Raw genomic sequence first — 17,998 nt, forward strand, 5'->3', positions numbered from 1 at the left:
TTCTTTATTTTGTCTTGTCATGGTTTCCGTCATTAATTGTAATAATTCTGCCAGATTGGTGGGTCCTATTCCGTTTTCTTCCGACGTCCTACGCTCTGTGTTTTCGCCCAATTGTTGGTTTGCTACCGATTGCATTGAACTGTGCCGTGATACGTTTCTGCTCGCATTCCTTGTACTCTTTGGTGAGGGAGCTCTGATTACTTGTACTATGGGTTCTACATACCGATTGCATTGAACTGTGCCGTGATACGTTTCTGCTCGCATTCCTTGTACTCTTTGGTGAGGGAGCTCTGATTACTTGTACTATGGGTTCTACATATTCAAAACAAGTTAGAATCCTCATCGACTGTCTCTCTACTTTCCTGCTCCTCTGTCGTATGCTGACTTATGTTTTCTATGCCTTGACGTACATTATCCTCGTTATGGTGCGTTATATGACATCTTTCTCGCGATATTGCATCGTCTGTTGTGCTGTCCTCTATTCTCTGTCCGTCTTCATGTTGGGTCTCTACCTCAATTCGGTCAAGGTCTCGATCTGCCATTGCAGATCTCTCCGAATCCCTTATTCTGTTTTAAAAGCAATTCACACTCCCTACTTCGAGTCAACATGCGCTCATGCGATCTCACGCGTTTCATAAACTTTTTGTTCACACGACTTGACAATCAATTAACTTACTTGTTGGGTCAGAACCAACTTGTCAACGATGTATCCGCCATCTGTGCGCTTGCATTGAGGAGAAAACTTAATTCTAACAATTTTTAAAATTCATAACTTAATTATGCTATTATCTCTGCTAGACTGTCGCACTTTTTCTTGAATACTTTATTACTATCTATCGCTGCAGCTACTGTTTTCGACTATGTATAACTTTGGTTGGCTCTGAGCACTATGGGACTTAACATCTATGGTCATCAGTCCCCTAGAACTTACAACTACTTAAACCTAACTAACCTAAAGACATCACACACATCCATGCCTGAGGCAGGATTAGAACCTGCGACCGTAGCAGTCGCGCGGCTCCGGACTGATCGCCTAGAACCGCTAGACCACCGCGGCCAGCCTATGTATAACTTTAAGATAAAAATTTTTACTACGAAAATTTTTCAACAGGATATTTTTCTGACCTTGTTAGGCATGTGGTCGACCCTCATTCATGGTATTTTACCATCCTGGCGGGGTAACCATTTTCTAACATTCTGCATGGTGCCTCTTGTTCTATATCGTGTCTCCCTACCACTTTCGCGCAACGACGCGCTGATCGTGTTTTCTAGGGAATTGACTAGTTTGAACCTGGGACCTGTTGCTAATAAGGAGACGCCAGACCACACATGACCTGTAGAATTCAGAAGAGTTCAGTGAGACTAGCGATGGTATAACCAAATACTTAATGATTTCAGCGTCAGCTCCACTGCACTCCCTGTAAAATAATCTTAATACTAACTAAATTTAGTGGAAGGGGTTCAAGGCTTTCCTATTTTTAGTTAGCTGGTAAAATAACGTCGAAAAAGCAGTTAAGTTTACCATTGGAAATTTTATTCTACTGACAAAACATTGTTTATAAATTGCACTATTGACAAAATGGAATGTTTTAATACAGGATGGTAAAAACCAACTGCGTTAAACAAAAATGTGAACGAATATTCCTTGAGTGGGTTTCCAAGTTCTACAATGGATCGAAGGATGACCTATGCCATATCACATCTATAATATAGGTTTAAATTAAGTTTCACAAAAGAGAAAACTATCAATTATTTTTAATTACTTATATAACTTGTCGTAAATTACAGTTGCAGATGTGACTTCTCAATAATTATATAACAGAAAAATCATCGCGTTTCAGATTGGCAAATGTGAACACCATGAGCTTAAATTGACGATCGGCACTAGTATTACGCAAAAAGGGTATGTAACAGATGAGACTTCTGCAGTTCTCAGTGAAGCTTTATGAGCTGTTATGCGGCATCGCGTGCGTTCATTACCTTGTCGGTGTTCGTCAGGGGGGTGGCGGGCAGCACAGCTCCGCTCACCTCGCCGTCTCGGAAGAAACTCCCTCCTAACTTCTCCTTACTACAATTTACCGAAGTTGGTTTAAAAAAAAACTATCTGGCTGTGTTTTCATCTGACCTATCAGGGTGTCAATGTTAACCTTAAGCTCCGCCTACAAACATTCTGGCCATCCAATGAGAAACGTCATACTTTTCGTGGTGGGGCAATGTTTTTAAAGTTTGCAACGTAACAGAGACGCGAAAAAGTCCCACGCTAAAACTTGCAGCTGGTGTGGTCCTTTTAGCGTTATCGTAAGATCTATACAGTCCTTCTGGAGGGCTCTATCTTTTAACATGGGCTGGGGGGTGGTCCTGACGTAACAGAGACGCGAAAAAGTCTCACGCTACAACATGCGGCTGGGGTGGCCCTTTTTGTATTATCGTAAGATCTATACTGTTCTTCTGGAGGGCTCTAGCTTTTAACATGGGCTGGGGGCTGGTCCTAACGGTTAGCTGGTCACGTGGGTGTCCCTCCCTAATCGTAGGGCCTTCTAACTTAACACGGTTCTGCTCTCGGCTTCTGTTCTCGTTTCTCCCCTCGGAACATCGTCTGTCTCACGGTGGGAAGGTATAACATGCATTTAGGCATTCTTGTGTTAGTCTGTGGTATTCCATTTGCTCACTCGTTACTGGTATGAGTTTTGTTAATTTAATGTCACGATTTATTCGAATCTATGTGACATACTTCTGGATTTGCTTATCATGTCAGGGTTTTCATGGAAGGTGTTGAATTTGCCTGACACCTTACAGATTCCATCGTGTTTACAGGAGAGGTGTGTGATCTATGGACCACTATATGTAAGGGGACTGGGCCATGCTTAGTGGAAGGAAGGCAGAGGCTACCATGATAAGTGAAAAGAAGGTTATTAACACTACTAGAGGTTGCCCATAAGGAGGAGTTCTGTCCTCTTTATTAGGGAATCTAGTGGTGAACGAACTCATTGAGGAACCAAATTCTAGAAAATGTTTTGCCAAGGATATGCAGATCGTCTTGTCATAGTAATACTTGCCAAATAAACTGACACATTTAGAAATAAGGCACAAGGTACACTTGACTTTGAGCAAGACTGGTACATTAAACAGGATCTAAGGGTTAATCCTAAGAAGAATGTTGTGGTGCCATTGACGAAGACGCATATCCAACACTGAAGCTGGAATCTAAAGCTCTTCGATGAAACTGTACCGGTGAAGGGGATAGTGAAATAACTAGGGTTTACCTGAGACGAGTAACTAACATGGACCCCTCACATTAAGAGAATCAGCCACAAGGTGAAAGATACTCAAGGCGGTACCAGAAAGGCTGGTGGTAAAAACTGAGTCCTAAGCTCCATAGGTATGCAGTGGATATACACCATGGTGGTTAGATCTAGGATTTCCTATGGGGCCATAGTGTGGTGCAAGAAGGTAGAACTGTGGGTCGCAGCTAAGGAGCTTGCTGAGGTGCAGAGACTGCCCCGCTTAGCCATAACGGGCGGAATTAGCGGCTTATCAACCGCTGGGATGGAAGCCATGCTGGACATGCCTTCACTACATCTTGAGGTCAATATGGAGCAACAGCTGGTGCATACAGACCTAAAACCGGTAAAAACTGGATCTCATTGGGATATCCAGGTTCACACACAAAGATTTTGAGTGAGGTAAATATAGGAATGGCTAGGGAAATTCCGGCCAAATGTATAATAGCTCCCAGCTACTTCAACAAGCCTTACAATATAATAATTGGAAGCAGGGAGCAGTGGGAAAAAATAGTTCGACTTGCTTCATCGATGGTTCGAAATCAGAACAACGTGTTGCGGCAGGGGTATATGGGATTCATCCAAGAATGAAGGGCACCATCTCTCTACAAAAACTGGCCTCGGTATTCCAAGATGAAATTACTGCAATCAGGGCATGTGATGAGGAGAATATTCGTAGGTGCTACAAGGATCATAGCATCTACATCTATTCAGAAAGCCAAGCAGCCCAGAAATCACTGTCAGCTTCTGCAACGAGGTCTAAGATCGTTGCAGAATGCCACAGCGGCCCTGTGGAGCTAGGGGGAAGCAATAGTGTAAACCTAGTGTGAGTCCCTGTCCACTGAGGCATCTATGGCAATGAACAAGCCGACAGATTGGACAGGTGGCAACGACTCCATTCATCTGACCAGAACCTGTCCTGACAATCACCAAGGCTATGATCAGTCTAGAACTACGGAACTGGCTTAGGAAACAACACATAGAATATTTGACCAAGATCTGTAAACAAAGACATGCTAAAGTAATGATGCCTAAGCTGTGTTTGGAAAGAAGCTCTGTAATCCTAAGATTGAACAGGAAAGAGATCAAAATCATGACTGGACTGATGAATGGCCATAGAAATTTCAAAAGAAACACTTACATACAATGGGTATAACAGAAAAACACCCTAGATGTAGGATCTGTGATGGGAGTGCAGAAACTGCATCACACCTAAAGTGCGCGTCATTTATGTTTGCGGCCGAGTTTAGGTTCGTTCTGCGCATCTGACGTCACGAAACACAGTCAACCAATGAACAGAGAACGACGTTGCCAGATCTCGACTGCAGTGCAGAGCATGGACGAGTGTCTTCAGTTTTAGAAACGTTCAGTCATAAATAAAGTAATAGAACAAAAGAAATGTCTTGATAGCAGACTTTCTTTTATAGAAAGTTTGGAAAAAGCATTCTTTATACCAATTGCTTCATATTCTATTAATTAATTAAACCAAACAAGCAATAAGACGCCTAATTCAGTCGATAGCAAGGAAAGGTGTTTGTATCAACTCACGAACCGCTTTTTCGCAATAAAGAACAGTGGTTGTTGTTAATTTCATATTGTACTTCGACGAAGCGTGAGTAATTCATAGTCATACCAATGGTGTTTGTCAGTAGTTTGCGTGACCTGTTATACTCCTCATGGAGTCACATCACAGGACGGGCTGTGTTAGCGTAACGTTTAAGGCGATGGGCTGGTAGACGAAAGATGTGGAATTTAATCCTTATGCGGTGCTTAATATTTTCTTTTTTTTAAAAGAAAATCGAAGTGACTTACTTCACGAATTTTAGTCGTTTGAATGCAATTTTTTGAAATTTCTAGTGCTTTGTCTCTTCATGCTGCAGACACATGCTCCCCGCATTCCGCGCTGTGCGCGATTTTGTCATCACTGCACTGCTCGCCTGTGCAGACACATAGTGTTCCCACTGCTTTGACACACTTATCATTCGATTTCACAAAAACTATTTGGCCCAGATATTAGATTTTTACACATCTTCTTGACTGATACCGTCCCCCCATAAATGACTTAATTTTGTTTCGATGTTCAACCCAGTTACTGTGCAGCATTAAATGTAGTAAACGATTGCACGAAATTTTGAAGAGTTTGTAGAGGTTAAAGTCCATAGCGTATACTTTCCGTATGGTCGATTTTAGTTGCCACAATGTTGAAAATGAAATGTGGACAAGATACCTAAATTTCATATAAAATTTACTGTATAACAATATCTCATTTAATTTAAGTACCACATAGGTGTTGTATGTAATATTGAGAAATATTCCGTCTTTCGCGACTGTAATAAAAGTTTTATTTACACCGGACGCGTTTGGCTTTATTTTAAAGCACTTCAATCAATGAAAGGTATGGCACATACACAATGGTACTCATGTTCTCTTTCTTGGTTTTGTTCCACAGTCGCAGTTTTACCAATGGTACTGAAATATATTCCTCTTCTGCAACTGTAATAAGCGACTTATGTAGACCAGACGCGTTTCTCTCTTTTGAAGCATCTTCAGTGAACAGTATTTTGTCTCCTCCATTGCCAAGTCACCTTTCGTAGTTTTGTGCTGCGGTAACACAATATTCAACGTTTGTGTCGGCTGATCAGTATTTTACCAAATAAATGATGTTTGTGTGTGCCACACACAAAAATTACATTTGACATAGCTCAGAGCGCTTCACTGATAGACGGTATATTCAAGTCCTAATGTTTTTGTAGGTCCACAGTTTTGTTTAATGTATTTTGTCTACTTCCTTTTGATTGATTGAAGTGCTTTAAAATAAAGCCAAACGTGCTCAGTGTACATAAAACTTTTGTTACAGTCGCGAAAGACGGAATATTTCTCAATATTACATACGACACCTATGTGGTACTTAAATGAGATATTGTTATACAGTAAATTTTATATGAAATTTAGGTATCTTGCCCACATTTCATTCCCAACATTGTGGCAACTAAAATCGACCATACGGAAAGTATACTCTATGGACTTTTACCTCTGCAAACTTTTCAAAATTTCGTGCAATTGTTTACTATATTTAATGCTGCATAATAACTTCGTTGATCATCGAAACAAAATGAAGTCATTTATGGGGGGAAGGTATCAGTCAAGAAGATGTGTAAAAATCTAATTTTTGGGCAAAATAATTTTTTTGGAATCGAATGATAAGAGTGTCAAAGCAGTCGGAACACGATGTGTCTGCACAGGCGAGCAGTGCAGTGAGAAAATCGCGCACAGCGGGGAATGCAGGGAGCACGTCTTTGTAGCAGCGAAAGGGTTAATTCGGCCGTAGTGGCTTTACTTCATGAACTGCGCGCTGCCCCCTAAACGTGAGCTTGCTAACTATGCTATACTATGGCGCTGCTTCTATTGGCGCGTGCGTCGTGTGCAACTGGCAACGCAGCAATCTCCCGCGTCTGGGCGGGCATGCGCGAGCCGCCAAGATAAAAGAATTTAACTATAATTTTCGAATGCTTGGCACTGGAGGGCAAGAGATGCAAAATTTTCGGAACAACTAGATCTGAAGAAATTGTGTCTAACAAAAAACAGATAAAGGGACCCCTGCACTTTTTTTGGGCATCGGTTATAGGGAGCTCCAACGTTAGGCGGGTTATGGAGCCCCTCAGGAAAATAGCGGGTAGGTCGGGGAAGAATGCCAGTGTGCACTCGGTGTGCTTGCCGGGGGGTCTCGTCCGTAATGTGGAGGAGGCCCTTCCGGCAGCTATTGAACGCACTGGGTGTGACCGGCTGCAGATAGTAGCACATGTCGGAACGAATGACGCCTGCCGCTTGGGTTCTGAGGCCATCCTTGGTTCCTTCCGGCGGCTGGCTGATTTGGTGAGACAACCAGCATCGCACGCGGAGTGCAAGCTGAGCTTAATATCTGCAGCATAGTGCCCAGAGTCGATCGCGGTCCTCTGGTTTGGAGCCGTGTGGAGGGTCTAAACCAGAGGCTCAGACGACTCTGCGACTATAATGGTTGCAAATTCATCGACCTCCGTTATTGGGTGGAGAACTGTAGGGCCCCCCTAGACAGGTCAGGCGTGCACTACACACCGGAAGCAGCTACTAGGGTAGCAGAGTACGTGTGGCGTGCACACGGGGGTTTTTTAGGTTAGAGGGACCCCCCCCTTGGGCGAAACGATAAAATACCTGACGGCTTACCAGAGAGGACATTATCATCGTTGATAAAGAACGTCCGTCCTCAGAGACCGAAAACAGGAAAAGTTAACGTAATATTGGTAAACTGCAGGAGTATCCAGGGCAAGGTTCCTGAATTAGTATCTCTTATTGAAGGAAATAGTGCGCATATAGTATTAGGAACGGAAAGTTGGTTAAAACCGGAAGTGAACAGTAACGAAATCCTAGACACAGAATGGAATATATACCGCAAGGATAGGATAAACGCCAATGGTGGAGGAGTATTTATAGCAGTAAAGAATTCAATAATATCCAGTGAAGTTATTAGCGAATGCGAATGTGAAATAATCTGGGTTAAGTTAAGTATCAAACGTGGGTCAGATATGACAGTCGGATGCTTCTATAGACCACCTGCATCAGCAACCGTAGTAGTTGAGCGCCTCAGAGAGAACCTGCAGAATGTCGTGAAGAAGTTTCGTGATCATACTATTGTAATAGGGGGAGACTTCAATCTACCAGGTATAGAATGGGGTAGTCACACAATCAGAATTGGAGCCAGGGACAGAGACTCTTGTGACATTATCCTGACTGCCTTGTCCGAGAATTACTTCGAGCAGATAGTTAGAGAACCAACTCGTGAAGCTAACGTTTTAGACCTCATAGCAACAAATAGACCGGAACTTTTCGACTCCGTGAATGTAGAAGAGGGTATCAGTGATCATAAGTCAGTGGTTGCATCAATGACTACAAGTGTAATAAGAAATGCCAAGAAAGGAAGGAAAATATATTTGCTTAACAAGAGTGATAGGGCACAAATCGCAGAATATCTGAGTGACCACCATCAAACGTTCATTTCTGAGGAAGAGGATGTGGAACAAAAATGGAAAAAATTCAGAAACATCGTCCAGTACGCCTTAGATAAGTTCGTACCGACTAAGGTCCAAAGCGAGGGGAAAGATCCACCGTGGTATAACAATCATGTACGAAAGGTACTACGGAAACAAAGAGTAGTCGAATCATAGCTGATAAGGAAAAGCTGAACGAAGCGAAAAAGAGCGTAAAGAGAGCAATGAGAGAAGCATTCAACGAATTCGAACATAAAACATTGGCAAACAATCTAAACAAGAACCCTAAAAAGTTTTGGTCATATGTAAAATCGGTAAGCGGATCTAAATCCCCTATTCAGTCACTCGTTGACCACGATGGCACCGAAACAGAGGACGACCGAAGAAAGGCAGAAATACTGAATTCAGTGTTACGAAACTGTTTCACTGCGGAAAATCGTAACACGGTCCCTGACTTCAGCCGTCGCACGGACGCCAAAATGGAAAATATTGAAATAAACGATATCGGAATAGAAAAACAACTGCTATCACTTAGTAGCGGAAAAGCATCCGGACCAGACGAGATACCCTTAAGATTCTACAGTGATTATGCTAAAGAACTTGCCCCCTTTCTATCAGCAATTTATCGTAGATCGCTGGAAGAACGTAAAGTACCTAGCGACTGGAAGAAAGCGCAGGTCGTTCCCATTTTCAAGAAGGGTCATAAATCAGGTGCGAATAATTATGGGCCTATTTCGCTTACGTCAATCTGTTGTAGAATAATGGAACATGTTTTGTGTTCTCGTATTATGACGTTCTTAGATAATACAAATCTCCTTCATCATAACCAACATGGATTCCGCAAACAGAGATCATGTGAAACTCAGCTCGCCCTATTTGCCCAAGAAATTCACAGTGCCGTAGACACTGGCGAGCAGATTGATGCCGTATTCCTGGACTTCAGGAAGGCATTTGATACGGTTCCGCACTTACGTTTAGTGAAAAAAATACGAGCTTACGGAATTTCGGTCCAGGTTTGTGATTGGATTCAGGATTTCCTAGAAGAAAGAACACAACATGTCATTCTTAACGGTTCAAAATCTGCAGATGTAGAGGTAATTTCGGGAGTACCGCAGGGAAGCGTGATAGGACCTTTATTGTTTACAATATACATAAATGACTTAGTTGACAACATCGGTAGCTCCGTGAGGCTATTTGCAGATGACACGGTTGTCTACAAGAAAGTAGCAACATCAGAAGACTCGTACGTACTCCAGGAGGACCTGCAGAGGATTAATGCATGGTGCGACAGCTGGCAGCTTTCCCTAAACGTAGATAAATGTAATATAATGCGCATACATAGGGGCAGAAATCCATTCCAGTACGATTATGCCATAGGTGGTAAATCATTGGAAGCGGTAACGACCGTAAAATACTTAGGAGTTACTATCCGGAGCGATCTGAAGTGGAATGATCACATAAAACAAATAGTGGGAAAAGCAGGCGCCAGGTTGAGATTCATAGGAAGAATTCTAAGAAAATGTGACTCATCGACGAAAGAAGTAGCTTACAAAACGCTTGTTCGTCCGATTCTTGAGTATTGCTCATCAGTATGGGACCCTTACCAGGTTGGATTAATAGAAGAGATAGACATGATCCAGCGAAAAGCAGCGCGATTCGTCATGGGGACATTTAGTCAGCGCGAGAGCGTTACGGAGATGCTGAACAAGCTCCAGTGGCGGACACTTCAAGAAAGGCGTTACGCAATACGGAGAGGTTTATTATCGAAATTACGAGAGAGCACATTCCGGGAAGAGATGGGCAACATATTACTACCGCCCACATATATCTCGCGTAATGATCACAACGAAAAGATCCGAGAAATTAGAGCAAATACGGAGACTTACAAGCAGTCGTTCTTCCCACGCACAATTCGTGAATGGAACAGGGAAGGGGGGATCAGATAGTGGTACAATAAGTACCCTCCGCCACACACCGTAAGGTGGCTCGCGGAGTATAGATGTAGATGTAGATGTAGATGTAGACAGGGAGTGATACCGCACAATAAACTAGGTTTCGCTGCGGGCAATGGCGGGTTAGACCAAAGCTGTTTTAGCATCCCTCTCAAAATCAAATGCAAATTCAAATCAAGGCGACCGCTCGCGATGTGCGGGAAATGTGACATTAGGTCCTGCTCCGGCACAAATTTTCATTGACGTCATTCCGTTATACAGTTGATGATTGTCCATATTCTCAACTGAGTTTTTTTTCGTTGTATAATGCAGATGGTGTTGACCCTAGGTACTCTGAGCGGCTGTCCTGAACTAATGACATTTCACGCTAGTTCGACGTTTTTGCACTGCGCTTTTACGTTTCCGCAAGTTAATGGCTAGAAGTATACGCGGTATCGGTCGTTATACGTTCGGTTGTACTTTAAAACACGCGAGGTGGCCGAGCAGCTCTAGGCGCTACAGTCTAGAACCACGCGACCGCTACGGTCGCAGTTTCGAATCCTGGCTCGGTCATGGATGTGTGTTATGTCCTTAGGTTAGTTAGGTTTAATTAGTACTAAGTTCTAGGGAGTGATGACCTTAGAAGGTAAGTCCCATAGTGCTCAGATCCATTTGAACCATTTTAAAATACGAGCACCGCCGTGTTTTCCACAGTCGCCAGCTCGGTACGAGGGCGCTGCCACGAACGATTACTCCGCTGCCAATGGGATGCAAGAATCCTCACTCCGGAGCTCCAGCGGGGCGTGTTCATTCATGCAATGAACCCCTTCTGTGTGTCTGCGAGTTGAAAAACATTTACAGACTTACATAGCGGTCATGGCTCGACACTTTCTGAATAGATATTATACTGAAGAGTGACACACTTATAAATCTTTTGTACCTGTTTATATTTCTACTGTTAGCAATTGACGCGGCAGTCCACCACAACAAAGTTATGTACTTTTTACTGTTTTATATTAGGTCCAGAATAAATTAATGTCTGAATACTCTGTTCATCAAAGGCATCTCTTCCTCGCTCCTGTATCTACTAAAGAACCGCAAATCTTGCAAAGGAAGTCACAACAGTATAAGCTCCAAGACAAGAAAGAAAAATAAAACAAAAAAAAGAAAGAAAAACGATGCACCACAGAAGAATTATCTGAATTGGGCGGAAATCGGAATACGTGATGTACATGTACAACTAAGAAGTGAAAAGAGTTTAAGAAAAATCTAATCATTCATTCAAATGAAACAGCTTCGCTAGTTGGGGAACTCTGATCACCTCTGGTACTTATGGAAGTATTTATTCGGGTTGGAGTTGATTGACATAGTTCTTGGATGTCCTCCTCAGGGATATCGGGCCAAATTCTGTCCAGTTGGCGCGTTACATCGTCAAAATCCCAAGATGGTTGGGAAGCACTGCCAATAATGCTCCAACGTTTTCAGCTGGGGAGAGATCCGACAACCTTGCTAGGAAAAGTAGGGTTTGGCAAGTACGGACACAAGTGGTAGAACCTCTTGCCAGGTGCAGGCGAGCGTTATCTTGCTGAAACGGTTCGCTATCGATGGTGTCTCCAGATACGTCTTCTCTGGTCATCGAGGCTCATTTCCAAGCGGGACTGGTCACTACAGACAATTCTACACCAGTCAATAAGATTCCAAGCTGATGACGTGCCTGGAGGCGCCCTAGACAGCGGTGGGACAAGTTCGGGATTATGACGTTCTAATGCACCAATTGGACATAATTTGGCAACATATCCCTCAGAAGAAAACCCAACATCTCTGTAAAGCCATTCCTTGACGAATAATGGCTTCAACGAGGACCTGAAGTGGACCACTGCGTTACTGACTCGTTCAATTTTTGAAGCTCTTTCGCTTGATTAGATCATAAAATTTTCCGCAGTTGTAATCATTTGTTTGCCTGTCATGTATACTTCATGTACCGATTGCGTCCTATTGGGATAATTCCTACCCGGTGAGTCGTTATTTTGTCTTATGGTCCATATACACTACAACTGAATTTATGTATGTATGTTTTAGTAAAGCTCTGGAATGCCTTGAGCAACTGCCATCCCACTTGGTACCCATAGACTTTGACCCAGTGCCGGAAGATGAGTGAGGCGTATGACACCCCTAATACCACTGTGTGTGGTGATGGAGATGGGAAAGTGGTGACATGTAAGAAAACTGCTGGAGCCAGTTCAGCCATCCTATATGAATCAGTATGAGGAAAAGTACATTCTTCCTTTAGGAAGAAAATCACTAATACCAAAGAGTCTGTCTTAATAAGGAACGAGCTAGGGAAGCAAATATAATGACATCAAACTTTCAGTGCGTGTACAGTACACTGCTACGTTCTGCAGTATGCACCGCATTTTACTTGTCGGACTGAATTATCCCACGGCTATAGTCAGTTTTTATACAACGGGAGCTGTAATGCCTTTATCATACTCCACCTTTGTCCTGTTGTGATAATGTGGGGGTCGTTTTCATTTTAACGGGTTTCCGAACTTGTTAGACCAGACGTGTACATTCGCGTTCACGTCTCTTTTATGTATGCCCTGTGGAAATATTATGTGATTACAAAGTCTGAAAATTTTTAACAGTTTTCAAAAGGAAACACCAGCTGCAGATTCCGCCACTGGAAAACAAGTATAGAATCAAATGCCTTTAATTGTTCACTAACGAGACAGAGTCCCCCTGAAGTACGCCGACTCCTGCGTAACTCTGGCACGGTAAAGGAAAAGTATACTGTAGCAGCAGCAGTAGAGAAATTTTAATAATATTTTTAAACTCTTTTACAGGTAACAGATTGATCCATCTACTACAACAGACTTTGTCCTCCTTTGTCCATCATCTACTCTAATTGTTTCCCCACTGTCAATTTTAACTTGTTAAACTACAAGCAATTTTCAGGTGACCAACTCTTCCGGCCTAAACATGAGCGTGGTCGGTACATTCAGAACAAGGATTAGCGGCAACTTTTCTTTAGGTTTCGTAAAATTCGACTTCTCATTAGACATGTCAGATATGGCAGTCTTAGGTCATGGATGTTCTCTTCCTCTGTAACAAGGGACATTATCACTCGCAAATTCACTTAAAGCTAACGGAATTTATTTATGTGTAGGGCAGAGCTAACTTCAAAGAATTCAAGCTTATTTCATAACGCTATCAACATAATCTCCATCCGTATACTTAAATAATTTCCTTTCCGCTCATCCCGTTTTTCGTACCGTACACATCGTCTACATCTATCCCACTTTCACATTGGTCACTGTTCCCTGTAACATCTGACATCGACTCATGAATACCTGACGGAAACCATTCACCTAAAGTGATTATACGAAAACGCAATTGCACATGAAAAAAAAAACCACGAAACTAACACAAAAGTATTCGACAATCTACCACAGAACTTGGCCTCAGCAGAAATTTTACAATTACAAATTGCAACCAGAAGCGACGTCGAAAGAAATGTAATGAGAAAACTCTGAAGGATACCTGAAAACAAAGTCACACATGACAGAAGTAGGCGACATACACTTTGGACCTGTGCGATGAGGGATCTACCATATGAATCAGTAAGTCATGGGACATCCCATTGGATGAGTGGTCAGGACCGATGGTGCTAACTGCGCTTTCTTTTCTCCCCCCTCCTTCGAAAAAAAACTTCACGCTCTCGCCGATATAAAACGATTCCGCGTCCTCCAACAAGTTAGCATTGCATCTGATTCCAATACTGCTGATTGAGAAACCAAAGCAATACATTCCGCAGTATCCATTTCTAATACCTAGTAAATACTTTCTGGAAACCTTTGAATGGAGTTACAAAGCGAAGTGGCGCATTGGTCAGCACACTGAACTCACATTCAGGAGGACGATGATTCAAATCCTCCCACGGCCATCCCGATTTAGCTTCTCTGAGGTTACTCTGAAACGCTCCATGAAAATGTCGGGATAATACCTTTGGAAAGAGCACTGCCACTTTCTTTTCACACCCCTTCCGTAATCCGAGCTTGTGGTCCGTCTCTAAGGACTGTACTGTCCAAGAAATCTTAAAACCTATCTTCCTTCGAATGAAACTGAGGCGTCTGAAGCATTGTCTCTGACACATTATTGTATTTCGCCTGGTCAGAGAAGATTCAATGGCAAAAGATCTTTCTTCATCGAAATTACATCGTAAAACGATAACTACGTTTCCACACTACCTTGTCCTTTGATTCAGTAAACAAATTAATGAAACAGATACTAGAAATCATTAGGAGTAATATATCATGCACCCACATATACCATACCGAGGAAATAACGAGATTTTTGAAAGTTCCCAGAGAACGAAAACCATTATGCATCACCTTCAGCGATGAATTTGGGAAACAGTGTTAAAGCATGAACTTGTTTCTTGCAGCCAGTCCTTGTGCCACAGGTCCTACTCGGCGGCTTTGATATAAGACAGCTAGTGTCACGTAGACGAGTTTCGTTATCGCTACACGAAGTCAGAGCAGGTCATTAAGAAATTTTCATTTGTATCTGTTTTAATTCGATTGTGTGCTTCTCTTCGGACTCACTCATACATTCATTCACTTTGTCTACCTGTGACATCATGTGTTTTTCTGTTTTTACAGAAGTTGTTTTTCACCTTCCCCTAGAATATTCCTGTTCTCCATCTCCTTCCAGCATTCTGTGAACTACGTAGAGCCGTAAGTTAAACAGGTCGCCCCACGCTAAAACCATTGAGCAACAAAGTTAGTGCATCGTCAGAAGTGAGAAAGTGCTCTGTACTTCCTGCAAACACAGCTCTGCTGCATAGCGCGTAAAAGATGCAACACAATGAGGGTCTAAACAGTGCGGCAATGGGAAACGTACTGCAGAGTTGAATTACACGGAACGATACGATTCGTTTAGGCAAAACATCTAAATTTATCATCGGTTCATTGTGAAATTCGGGTGTTATATGGACCAAAAGGAATGTAGCGTCCAGCAGTTGTGGAATGGGTTTAAAAATTTGAACGAGGCCATACATATGTGGGTGATGTTGGCCTGCAGGGAAGACAGATCTCACCCAACGAGATCTTCAACTTTTCGGAAATCTGAAAGAACGTATGCTGAGAAACAGATTTTCCAACGATGAGGACGTCCATTCAACAATTCTCGAATGACTCTGTGACCACGGCGCAGATCTACATGTACATCTACATGGATACCCTGCAAATCACACATAAGTTCCTGGTAGACGGTTCGTCGAATTACCTTCACAATAAATCTCTATTATTCTGAACAGCTCGCGGAAAAGTAACGAGATACTGAATCTGTCTGGGTGAGCTCTGATTTCCAATATTTTATTATGACGATCGCTTCTCCGTATTTAGGTCAACGTCAAAAAGATATTTTCGCATTGGAGACAGAAAGTTGGTGATTGAAATTTCATGAGAAGATTTGGCAGCAACGAAATACGCCTTTGTCTTAATGATGTCCATGCCAAATCCTGTATCATGTCAGTGTCTCTCTCTCCCTTACTTCGCGAGTAAGGAAAACGCGCTGCTTTTCTTCTCAATTTACTCGATGTAGTCTGTTAATCTTACGTGGTAAATATTCCACACGGAGCAGCAGTACTTCAAAAAAGGACGAACCAGCTTGGTGTGGGCAGTCGCTTTAGTATATCTGTAGCATTTTCTAAGAGTTTTGCTATTAAAAGCAATTTTTGGTTTGCCTTCCCTACAACATATTCAGTGTGTTCTTTCGAATTTGAGTTGTTCGTAATTATAATTCGTAGATATTTAGATGAATTTACGGCTTGTAGAATAGAATGATTTATCGAGTAACCAGAGTTTAACGGATTTAGCACTCACGATAGGGACCAAACACTTTTCATTATTTAGGGTCGACTGACATTTCTCGCATCATACACATATTTTTTCTCTATAGTTTAGCAGTTGGTTTCGATCTTCTGATGAGTTTACTAGTCGATAACCGACAGCATCATCTGCAAACAACCTAAGATGGCTGCTCAAATTGACTCCAAAATCGATTACATAGATAAGGAACAGCAGAGGGTCTATAACTATATCGTGGGGAGCACCACAAATCACTTCTGTTTTATTCTATGACTTTTCGTTAGTTATTACGAACTGTAACCTCTCTGACAGGAAAGCACGAATCAAGTAACGTAACTGAGACGATATTCCATAGGCATTCAATTTCACTACAAACCGCGTGTCAAAAGCCTTCAGGACATCTAGAATTACGGAATCAATTTGAAATCGCTCGTCAATAGCATTGTAAACTTCATTTGAGTAAAGTGGTAGCTGTGTTTTCTAAATCCCTGTTGACTATGTGTCAAAAGACATTTCACTTCGAGGTAATTCATAATGTTCCAACACAATACATGGGCATGTAATTTGGCGTATTTTTTCTACTACATTTCTTGAATACTGGCGTAACCTCTGCAACTCTCTAGTCTTGGGACACGGATCTTCTGTTGAGCGAGCCGTTGTGTATGATTGTTAAGTATGCAGCTACTGCATCAGTACACTCTGAAAGGAACCTAATTGGTAAATAATCTGAACCGGAATACTTGCCTTTACTAAGTAATTTAAGTTGCTTCACTACTCCGAGGATATCTACTTCTAAGTCACTCATGTTGGCAGCTGTTCTTGATTCGAATTCTGGAATACTATTTTCGTCTTCTTTGGTGAAGGAATTTCGGAAAGCTGTGTTTAGTAACTCAGCATTTTCAGCACTGTCGTCGACAGTAATTCCATTGATACCGCTCAGAGAAGGCATTGATTGTGTCTTGCCCCTAGCGCACTTTACATATTGTCGTAGAACCTTCCAACTGCCATTTACAGATACTATAGGATTTCTTTGAAAAATATCTACATATATCTGCCTATCTCTGATGTGTAGTACAACACTCAACGGAGGTTACTTGGCCCATCATATAACTGCATAACCTACTTTGGAGTATCTTCGTATATGTGAGTACTACAGAAATGCTCCACAAACAGTCGTGGAAAAATGGGAAAGGGGAACTGAATCCCTTTTCAGGAATATCTGGGAACAGTGAACTCACGGATGTAGATAACCACGGAGAAGACGATAGAGAGCAGTTGCCATGTTTATAATGTGTTAGCCTTCCAGCAATGAAATATATTTGGTTGGGTAATAAGTTCGTAGCGTTTTTCCGTATGTTCAACAAAGACAACAAATACACATAACTTGTAACACTACGCTGCTGCGCACGATACTTATTAAAGCCTGTACTATGGTAAGTTGACGGGCTTCACCTTATAAGAAAGGGTTTTGGTATATATGTTGACCGCGTGTACCTGAATGGAGGCAAAATCAGACTTCCACCCACTCAGTAACAACAATGATACGTCAAGCAAGTCTGATGTGCAACTACACGCCAGGACGGACAAGAAACGACACAGCAGATGCTACCAAATTGTTAATAATACGGTCGCCAGCCTAATTAGGCGTTAACTGAGTTTCTTCCCAGTACAAGTTGATGTACCTTTATACAAAACAACTCGTAATAGCACTGCATAATATGGTAAATTTTAGAACTAGAAAAATCTACTGAACTAATATTTTCCCTTTCTGTACTAATTTGGACAAGCTATAAATGCACAACATTTCACTATAATGATTACTACAAACTGCGTTTTGTCTATTGATCCGACTGAAATCGAGCATAGGTTACCCTAGAAATAGCACTTTTGAAACA

The sequence above is a fragment of the Schistocerca piceifrons genome, chromosome 7, assembly GCF_021461385.2.
Source record: "Schistocerca piceifrons isolate TAMUIC-IGC-003096 chromosome 7, iqSchPice1.1, whole genome shotgun sequence".
Taxonomy (NCBI): domain Eukaryota; kingdom Metazoa; phylum Arthropoda; class Insecta; order Orthoptera; family Acrididae; genus Schistocerca; species Schistocerca piceifrons.